This window comes from Hippocampus comes, unplaced genomic scaffold (assembly GCF_001891065.2).
Source record: "Hippocampus comes isolate QL1 unplaced genomic scaffold, H_comes_QL1_v1.1 scaffold42, whole genome shotgun sequence".
In the NCBI taxonomy this organism is placed as follows: domain Eukaryota; kingdom Metazoa; phylum Chordata; class Actinopteri; order Syngnathiformes; family Syngnathidae; genus Hippocampus; species Hippocampus comes.
The window spans coordinates 20,497-29,554 of NW_017805107.1; the positions used below are offsets into that span (position 1 = coordinate 20,497).

Consider the following 9,058-nt stretch of genomic DNA (forward strand, 5'->3'; position numbering starts at 1 on the left):
GTTCGATTCCGGCTACGGCCTTCCTGTGTGGAGTTTGCATGCTCTCCCCGTGCCTGCGGGGGGTTTTCTCGGTTTTCCAGGTACTCCGGTTTCCTCCCACATTAACGGAACACTAAATTGTCACTCGGCGTGACAGTGAGTGCTCATGGTTGTTCGTCGATGTGTGCCCTGCGATTGGCTGGCAACTACTTCAAGGTGTCCCCCGCCTACTGCCCGATGACAGCTGGGATAGGTTCCAGCACACCCGCAGCCCTCGTGACAAGTTGATTAGAAGATGGATGGATGTTCAACTGGTAAGTTATGCGACGTGAGGCCGGACAAGTGCCACTTTTGCTCATGAAGCTGTTTGACGTCAGCGACGCGTTAGCCTAGTTAGCACATGTAGCTCAGTTAGCCTTATTAGCGCAGTACTCTCGTAACGTGTTACCCAACGTGACGTGTGTCACTTCAAGAGCACATTTTGTCTCCCACGCACGAACTATAAAGTCGCGCACACTGTCGTAGGCAGCTCCAATGTAGTTACCTTAAAGGGAAAAGCAACAAAAGGCACCACGCTCGTGATACTCTCCAACCCCTCCGCCAGCTACTTTGTGCTAACTAACTTCAAGTTGGCGTGAGTGACGTCAGCGAGCAAACCTTCTGTGGTACTCTAAAAGCGGACGCACTAGGCCGGAAATTCACTACCGCCCCTCTGTGTTAAATCACCAGAAATGCAGCCTTTTATTTACAAGCTGTTTTTAATTTTTTTTTCTCATGCTTGATTGAATACATTTTATTCTATTCGTTTAATTATCATAGCCGCCAAACCAGTATGCATTTAGTTATGGATGGTGGCTTACAGCCCCAACCACAAGCCACTGTCAGCTATACCTCCGGCTGAAGCTTGAAACATCAATCAATGAGTCAAATGTTATTTAAATAGCACTTTGGTTACATGAAAATGCAATTCAAAGTGTATGCGTATCCTTTGGAACAGTTGATTCTCTTCTATAAACCAAAATGGATTTACAACTCCAGAATCTCCATCGGTGTGATTAGAGTCCCACTGAAATATTCTGACAGAAACCTGCAGTGGTTGCATCCGGCAACCAATCTAAACCATAAAAGACTACTGCAGTATTTTCGATTGCGTGTCCTGCAGTTTCAGACTCCCAAGTCTCACGCTTCCACCTGTGCCAACCACCGGCCGTTTTTCCACCTCTGCTGCACAGTACAAGCCTCCGCCTTCTGCTGCTTTACATCTGTTGCGCCCACCAGAAGATCCTGGCAGAAGTCTAGTTTGGTTGGCAGGCGTTTGGGAGCGGCAACTGTGGAATATTTGGCCAGAGGCACTTAACAGACGCCGTGGTCGCACATGTCTTGAGTCAGGCATGCATGACGACTGCTGGTTATAAGATGAAGTGTTTGTGAGAGTTACACACATATGTGAATGTGATTTATAACGGGGGTTGAGCAGGCCCGAGAAATCACAGAAGCACTGACCTTCATTAAATCATAGCATTGTGTTTGTCCAAAGCAGAATTCTCGTAATCAACGTAAAAAAATATCCAAGCATGATAAGTGTGTTGCTGAAACTACATCATCATTTGTCGTCTTTGTCGTCGCTGAACTGAGGTTTTGAATTAGGATTTTTTTTTTTTTGGGGTGAAATTTATCCGAAAATTGCATGCATCCAACAGAAGTTAGTTCGACAAACTAGATTATTGTTTATGCATTCATAAAAATACAATCTCCCCTACTGGAAATGATGCGTTTGATGTAACCTGCTCAGTATGACAGTATTCTTGAGATGTTATTGCAGCCTTTGGACACGCGAGGTCGCAGCAGGACAACGAAAACGCTCTTGCTCTTGGGCTTGACCCATTAAAAACCCACTAACAGCGTGTCTCTTCGTTCAGAGTAATTACACAGGAGCAACATTACCTTTTAAACATCTCACAGCGTCACAAAGCTCATTGTTTTTCTTCGCTTAACACAAACTGTTTTCGAAATAACATTTGCGAGTGACGCTTCGTGTTTTTGTGGTCATTGCAGGCGCAGACTATTTGGACGACGTTTCTGTACGAAGGGAAACCTGTTGTGACGTCACAACTCCTTCATCTGTAACATGGTACAGTAGGATCAAACATGGCGGAAACACTGCTGTTGTCTCCCACCGAGCACGTTTTGTTTTGTTGTGTTATCATTGCTATTTCTAAAATAATAGTACTACTTTCATCTCTAAAGTATTGAACTTTTTCTTGAAAGTACTCTACTTTTGTCTAAAATATGACATGTTTAAAACCATGAAAACTTCAGCCTCGTTATGACTTTAAACTGGAAAATATACAACTTTAGTCATTCTAATACTTTGTATTACAGATGGATTTTCAGATGTTATTATATGGAGTATTATTATCATTGTTCAATATTTTCACTTTAATCTTGAAAATCAAAATCTTTATTCTAATATTATGACTTTGTACAAATCTGTCATAATATTCTGATGTAATAAAAAAAAAACAGTTTTGAAAATATATTACTATTGTCCAACTATTATGAGTTCGACTGACATTTCAAAACATACATTTTGTTTTTAACAACTTTATTCTAATCTATTTTAATCTAAAAAAATATATACTGTACGTTTGTTCATTCTTGTAATATGACGACTGGAATCTAAAAAAACGTTATCAAAAATATCAAGACTGGAAAAAATGCTGTCCATGACCTTTCCTCTTGAAACTATTTAGACCTGTATTCTTGTAATATTTCAATTTTAATCTTGGAAATATTGAAATGTCTTGTAATCTTGAAACTACGTGAATTTAGCCTTTTAGTACTACGACTTCAATCTTGAACCGATACAAAATTCTGGACGTAACAGACATTGCCACTCTAATCTCAAAATGATGACTTTTTGTCTTGGCATTATATTATTTTTTCTTCTCTAAAAAGATTCTGACCTAAACCTCATCGTTGTACTATTTCCTTTTCAGTGTGTAATAATAAAATATAAGCAATGTTTATTCTATCCGACACTTTTGGATTACTCTGCATGCCCCAGGACATTGTTGCTATTTCATCAAAATGGATCTCTAAGGGATTGACAAAATCAAAGTCCTCATTTGACAGAGAGCGAAACTATGAGCAGTTCTGTCGAATAGCAGTCATGCATATTCTAGTGATGCTCCCCACATATGTGTCGCCACTCAGCTGGAAAGCACCGACGACCTCCAGTTGACTCCCGATCTACACAGTTGACTCTCACCACTCATCAGACATTGTGTCCAAATGCTCCATTTCACTTACAAAAAAACAACACGGGCTATCTTCACTTTGATTTTATGACCATGTTAATCCCGATCGCTGCGAGAATATTCATCCCTTTCTTTATTTATTTATTCAAATTGGTCCATGATAGAAAAAGAGTGTCTCTCAAATTCGACCCTTGCAATCGACGAAGGCGTTAACGATCATGAAGCTAATGTTGCCTTCGAGGGCATATCATCATATCGTTTACATCGCGTTCAGATGCGGCGTGGAATGTGAACGATGAGCAACAAAGCGGCATAATGTGCTGCATTTCAGGGCCACTGAGCAGCATGTCAAACACTGACGGAAGAGAGGGGGAGAGAGAGAGAGAGGGAGAGAGGGAGGGAGGGAGAGGGAGAGGGAGAAGGAGAAGGAGAAGGAGAAGGAGAAGGAGAGCGAGAGGCAAGGTATGGAAAGAAGTGTGGTGGGGCCGTAAAAAAAAGTATACTGCTTGCACATATTGTCCTGCAAAACAACAGAGTGGGCCTCTTCTTTAAATGATTCATAGCAAACGGTCAAATATTTATGGAGGTGAAACATTCATGGTTGCCACATCTATGAACTTATTGCTGTGTGGCTGCAATATATGTTGACCCCCCCAACCCCCACAAACACACACACACACACGACTCAGACAGTAGGTGGAGTTACTGTTTTGTGAATGTAGTTCAACAATCTAACTTTTGCAAAGTTTGCTCACAGATTTAGGATGGGCATTTGACTAAATTTGGCATTGAGAAAAAGAGGAGAACAGAATTGTTTAGTTTGGATTAAGTGCCTCGTGTGAGTATAAGAATGAATAAATGAATGTACTAATATGGAATAATATCATCCATCCATTATGTGAACCGCTTATCCTTGTAAATATTCTTTTAAATCTACAAATATTATTTTCTGGATGTAAATATTATATTGTATTTAGATGGAAAATGTTGTTAGAAAGGTGCATTAGCCTCCCATAATTATTTATATCCTGGCCAAATATATATATTTTTTTAAACAAACAATCCTGTAAAGCATTGTGTTTAGCAAAAAAAAAAAAAAAAATCTAGCAATGAATTTATTTCAAAAACATTTTTAAAATACTGTAAATACACAAATAATGACCTAAAATAATTTAATATTTTACAGTGTAAGTGTAAACAGACACCGAGCTCCATGGACATGTGTGGTGAGCGTCAGACGCGTTTCATTCATAATATGTGAAGAGTTGGCATCCAAACCTTTGAAGAATTGCAGATCAGTTCAGCATTATATTTATAATTACATTTTTTTTCATACATTTTTCAAATCATCCCACTGGGCGGCAAAGCAACGGAGGCGGGGGACACCCAATAATCGTGGGTCAAGGGTGTTCCTTCCAAATGTCCACTTCCCAGCGCAGATGTGCTGAGACGCTAGCGCGCAACCAATGCGTCACATTTAGGGAGAACGAGAGGAGCCACTTTTATTGGCCGTGGCGGAAGTTGACTGTGACCACTCCCACATCAGCGCAACCTTTCCTCTCTCAGATCTGCCACGTCACCAACATTGGATCTAATACTTGTCCTCACTAGAAAAAACAAACCCAATAATCGTCAGAGCGCTCACTGAGCAATGCTTTCCGAGTACATTGTTTTCATGTAGTACGTGACATTTGATTAATTTGAAGATGTCACCACAGCATTTTTATAACGCAAGCCTTGTTTCCCCTTGTCGCCGTTCTCCACCAGATACGTTTGATTATTTGCCTTGCAAAAACTAGAGCGTGATGAATGTTGACATCAACAGCGGGTGATTGGAGCTTTGTCTCGGAAAATCCGCGGGGGTTCCGCACGAGTCAGCGTAATGAAATTCTTATGGGTTAAGGTCACGGCAACAGTTCAGATGTTTATTGATTAAATGTCGACCCGCCAGGTGAATGTGATTCACATCTCGGGGCAGACGGATGCAACGATCCATCCATCATCTTTGAGGAAACATACACAACGAAACATCATTGCCGCATGCCACATTTGAATGCAACATTACAACAATTTTTGGCGGACTGTTCTTGAATTGAAGAACAACTGCAGTCTTTTATAATGATGTATCAATTTCTCCTATAATCTGGTTAGTCATTTATTCCTTTGTAGTTATTCATTGGTCCTAGAAGTAAAAATGTAGTTGTAAGAACAGAATAAAATTCTCCTGTTGCCCGTTTTCTGTCCTTGTGGTTTTGGCGAATTGTTGAAGTGCTGCCTCCATGAGTGAAAATACAATTCGCTCGTTTACGTTTTCTGATGGGGGTGCACTTGCTTCTTTAGACTTTGAGGATAACAAGTATGCTCCTCACTCGACATCTAATCGTCTCACAATGACAAAGGTAAAAAGTGCGTCGGCTTTCCGTTCTCACATGCCAGGGCGTTTGAGTACGTTAGCATACAGTCGATACCCATTAAAATGAAGGGGAACACCGTATATCGTAAATTACATTACTGTCAATTCAAGCATGCGGATACCTTGTCATTCATCATCGAATTTCCTGTGCGAAGGCAGCAAACACAAATTATGATGTGATGTGTTTGAGGCTGCTTGAAGGCCTTCCATCGGAGGAACCTCGGAGCTGATTTGCTGATAGGTGCAGTGCAGTTGTGGTGTAAATTAATTTGGATCCCAACCCCCCCTAGGGCTGACCCTGCACCCCCTGCCTCCTCACATGAGACACAACCCTGGCAGTGGTGGTCTTCATGCAGGCCTCCAGCATACAGTGACACATAACCTTGCCCTGTCACCACCCTCACCAGTGTGTCAGCTAACATTACGCTGATTGACGTTGAACCAACACTCCGGAGCTATGAGATCTGAGGCTCTGTATAACCTCGCCCTAGCTTCAACCAGGGCTAGGACATTTGGGGGCATAGTGCCGGATCATGAGGCCATCTGCGCATGTGAGCCGCACAAAACATCAGTTGTAGCTTTTTGGGTATTAAACATTCATAAAACACTGTTGGGTCTTAAATGGTAGGTGGGATATTTTCTCTGTTATAAGGCGGAATGTAAAACACAAATAGAATGGCTGTAAGTTGAGCTTATTCACATTTAATGTCAAGAAACTGCAGCCTCCCAATTCTTATTGACAATAACACCGAGAAAATGTAAAGTCAGTCAGTTAGTTAGTCAGTCAGTCAGCCTACTTACCTACGCTTATTCACATTTAATGTCAAGAAACTTCAGCCTACCGATTCTTATTGACAAGTAACACCCAGCAAATGTAAAGTCAATCAGTTAGTTAGTCAGTCAGTCAGCCTACTTACCTACACAGCCTATTTTTACGACTTTACAGCAGTTGGTATGAAATCATATTGCCAGATAGCATCCTGACTACAGATAAACTTAGAGACTTAACTTTGTGCTCTGTTGTGAAGTACTAATGTGAAATAAGAGAAATAACAGTGAATAACTCAAATACTTTTATGCTAGCAGTTGTTATGCTAACATTCAGCAAGACAGCAATTTGAGCGGAGAAAGAGCTGCACATAAATAAAGATTTTTTTACATTGTGGTGTTTTCAGGTACTTTTTTTGGAAAGAGAATGGCTCCAACGCTAACAAGCTAACATTCTGTATGCTACTAAGAATGCAATCTTAAACACTGATATAGCTTGTAAGCTTTCTGGAAAGAATGTTTCTTGCCAGAACAGTCCCGTTGGAATCGCTTTGTGTACTTTTCTATACATCCTGTTCTAAAATGTCAACATTTATTGTCAGTACCTAAGCTCAAGGGCAGTGCTTTGGTCATCCAGTCTGTACGGTTGTATGGGCTACGATTACAATTCAAACCAACACCATTTTTCCATCGTAACATTCGAAACAGGACAAAAGTTATAACGATAAATAGAACAGTTGTGGCTACCTCACTTATCAGTTATGCAACAGTGGTACTGTGGTCTCAAAGGTACACCGATGCTTCGTTGATTGACATATTACATTCTTTTTACTGGACAGCAGCAATACACAGAAATAAAAAGCAGCTTCCCACATATCTGCAATGTCTTTGTGTTATCGAGGCCGCTGACATCCTACTAATTTTTTTTTTTGAATGCAGAAGGGATAATAGGCAAAAAGGTGTTTATGTAAGATATGTCTGTCAAAGTCAAATCTACTCAGATGCTAGTGTGACTCCATTTGTGAGCCTTCTGACCTTGCAGCTACACGAGCTTAACAAGCTCTGATGTTGACAAGAAGGTTTAATGATGAACCACAACCGAGCTCACATTGTATGCTCCAATGAGCCTTGGTTTTCACTTCATGGGCTTTCTTTTGAAACCCTTCACTATGTGACTCCTTTTGACAGAACATAACCAGTCCACAAGGCCTGGATGGACTGTAGTTTGATCCACGGTGCCTCTTTAGGTCATTTACTAATGCATGAACTTGGCATCGGTCTGACACGTTTCATTTTGTGCCGTTCTGAGGGAGGCGTCGCTTGTAAAGCAGTGCGTCTTTAAAGTGCTGTCGTGTGGCGACTCGATTGGCGTTGTTGAATCTAATGCGAGGTTCCTTGTGACCTTGGGGATTTGAATAATGCATTGAAGTTGTTTGTACACTGCAAAAGTAATGCCTGAACTTTGACCCCATGTTTCCAATGAGTGATTACGTGTGAAAATGAGAAGCAATGCCGTTCAACACAGGAAAAGAAAAGTTAGCTGGTGCAACTTTGTTCGTTTGTTGAAAATTTTCCATTTCTTTTTTATTAGAACCATCTATTGGGAGTCTGCAAACAAAGCATTTTAATAACAGCCATCTTTCTCTTAAAAGTTAATTTCATACAATACAATATTAAAGTAGTATTGTATTAACCCAATGTGGAACATATCATGACCTGCCATTGAACTACATCTTCTATCCACATATACAGTATAAGTGAAAATCCTCTGGGAGGGCGAAGGAAAAAAAAACAATTAGACCCCAAAAAGAGAAAATGATCAACATGAGAAAAAGATTGCTGCATTTCCAGCGGCGCTCCCCATTTGCCACATTCTGGAGGAAAATAAAAGAAGACAGACAAAACTGAGAGCAAATCAAAGGTTAATTGGAGCCGGGAAAATGTCAACCAATTTTACCCATCACCCATGAGGGGAAAACTGCCCTCGGTGGAAAAAGAGATGGTGAAATATCTGGAGTGTGTATTAGCCTCTCATCCATAATGGCCTCCTGAAGAGAGCGATGATGACATCTTTTCAGCACTCTGTTTGTTCCCCCTCAGAGAATTTTAGGTGTGCCATGCCAAACTGTGTGTGCGCTTGCAAACAAACATGTTATAAGGGCGGGTGTGGGTTCTGCAATGGCTTGGGGGAGCCCACAGGTGTTAGCACAGCCTTTAACACTCCATGACTAGGCTTGTGCAGTCGGCTAAGGGGATCACTTAATACTCATGATTGACTCTTTTCAGAGTTTTGTAATAAACCACTACGACAAAAAAAAAAAAAAAACACTCGGAAATAAATCAATGTACAATTGAAATAATGAAACTCAACAAGTCTAACCTCAAACTGAAATATATGTATGATTACCTTCACCAAAAAAGCTCATCTCTCTATCTCTCAAATATTACTCGCAAATCCGTGTCACTATATTGTTGCAGCCCCGAGACAAAAAGAGTGTTGTCTTTTAGACGTCCACTTTATGAATTCGTTAAAACTCCCAAACGAACGCAAACACGACATCGTGCCTTCTCTTCTGAATTCGGCTCGAGAGGCGTTCAAGGACCACCTCAGAAAAACGTAAATTAAGGATACCTTCAA

The 9,058-nt window shown here is 40.8% G+C and overlaps 1 protein-coding gene across 2 annotated transcripts in view; it reads right to left on the reverse strand.

Annotated features, from left to right (window-relative positions):
* lysmd4 (LysM, putative peptidoglycan-binding, domain containing 4) overlaps window positions 1–1,796 on the reverse strand; it is a 6,400-nt gene extending 4,604 nt beyond the window's left edge. The window contains exon 1 of one of the 2 annotated variants that reach the window (XM_019865434.1): window positions 1,740–1,796. The gene's annotated coding sequence lies outside the window, so the exon portion shown is untranslated. Of the gene's footprint in view, window positions 1–523; window positions 647–1,739 lie in introns of those variants that run through there. The other variant, XM_019865432.1, reaches the window with a different exon arrangement.
* Between the last annotated feature and the right edge of the window lie 7,262 nt (window positions 1,797–9,058).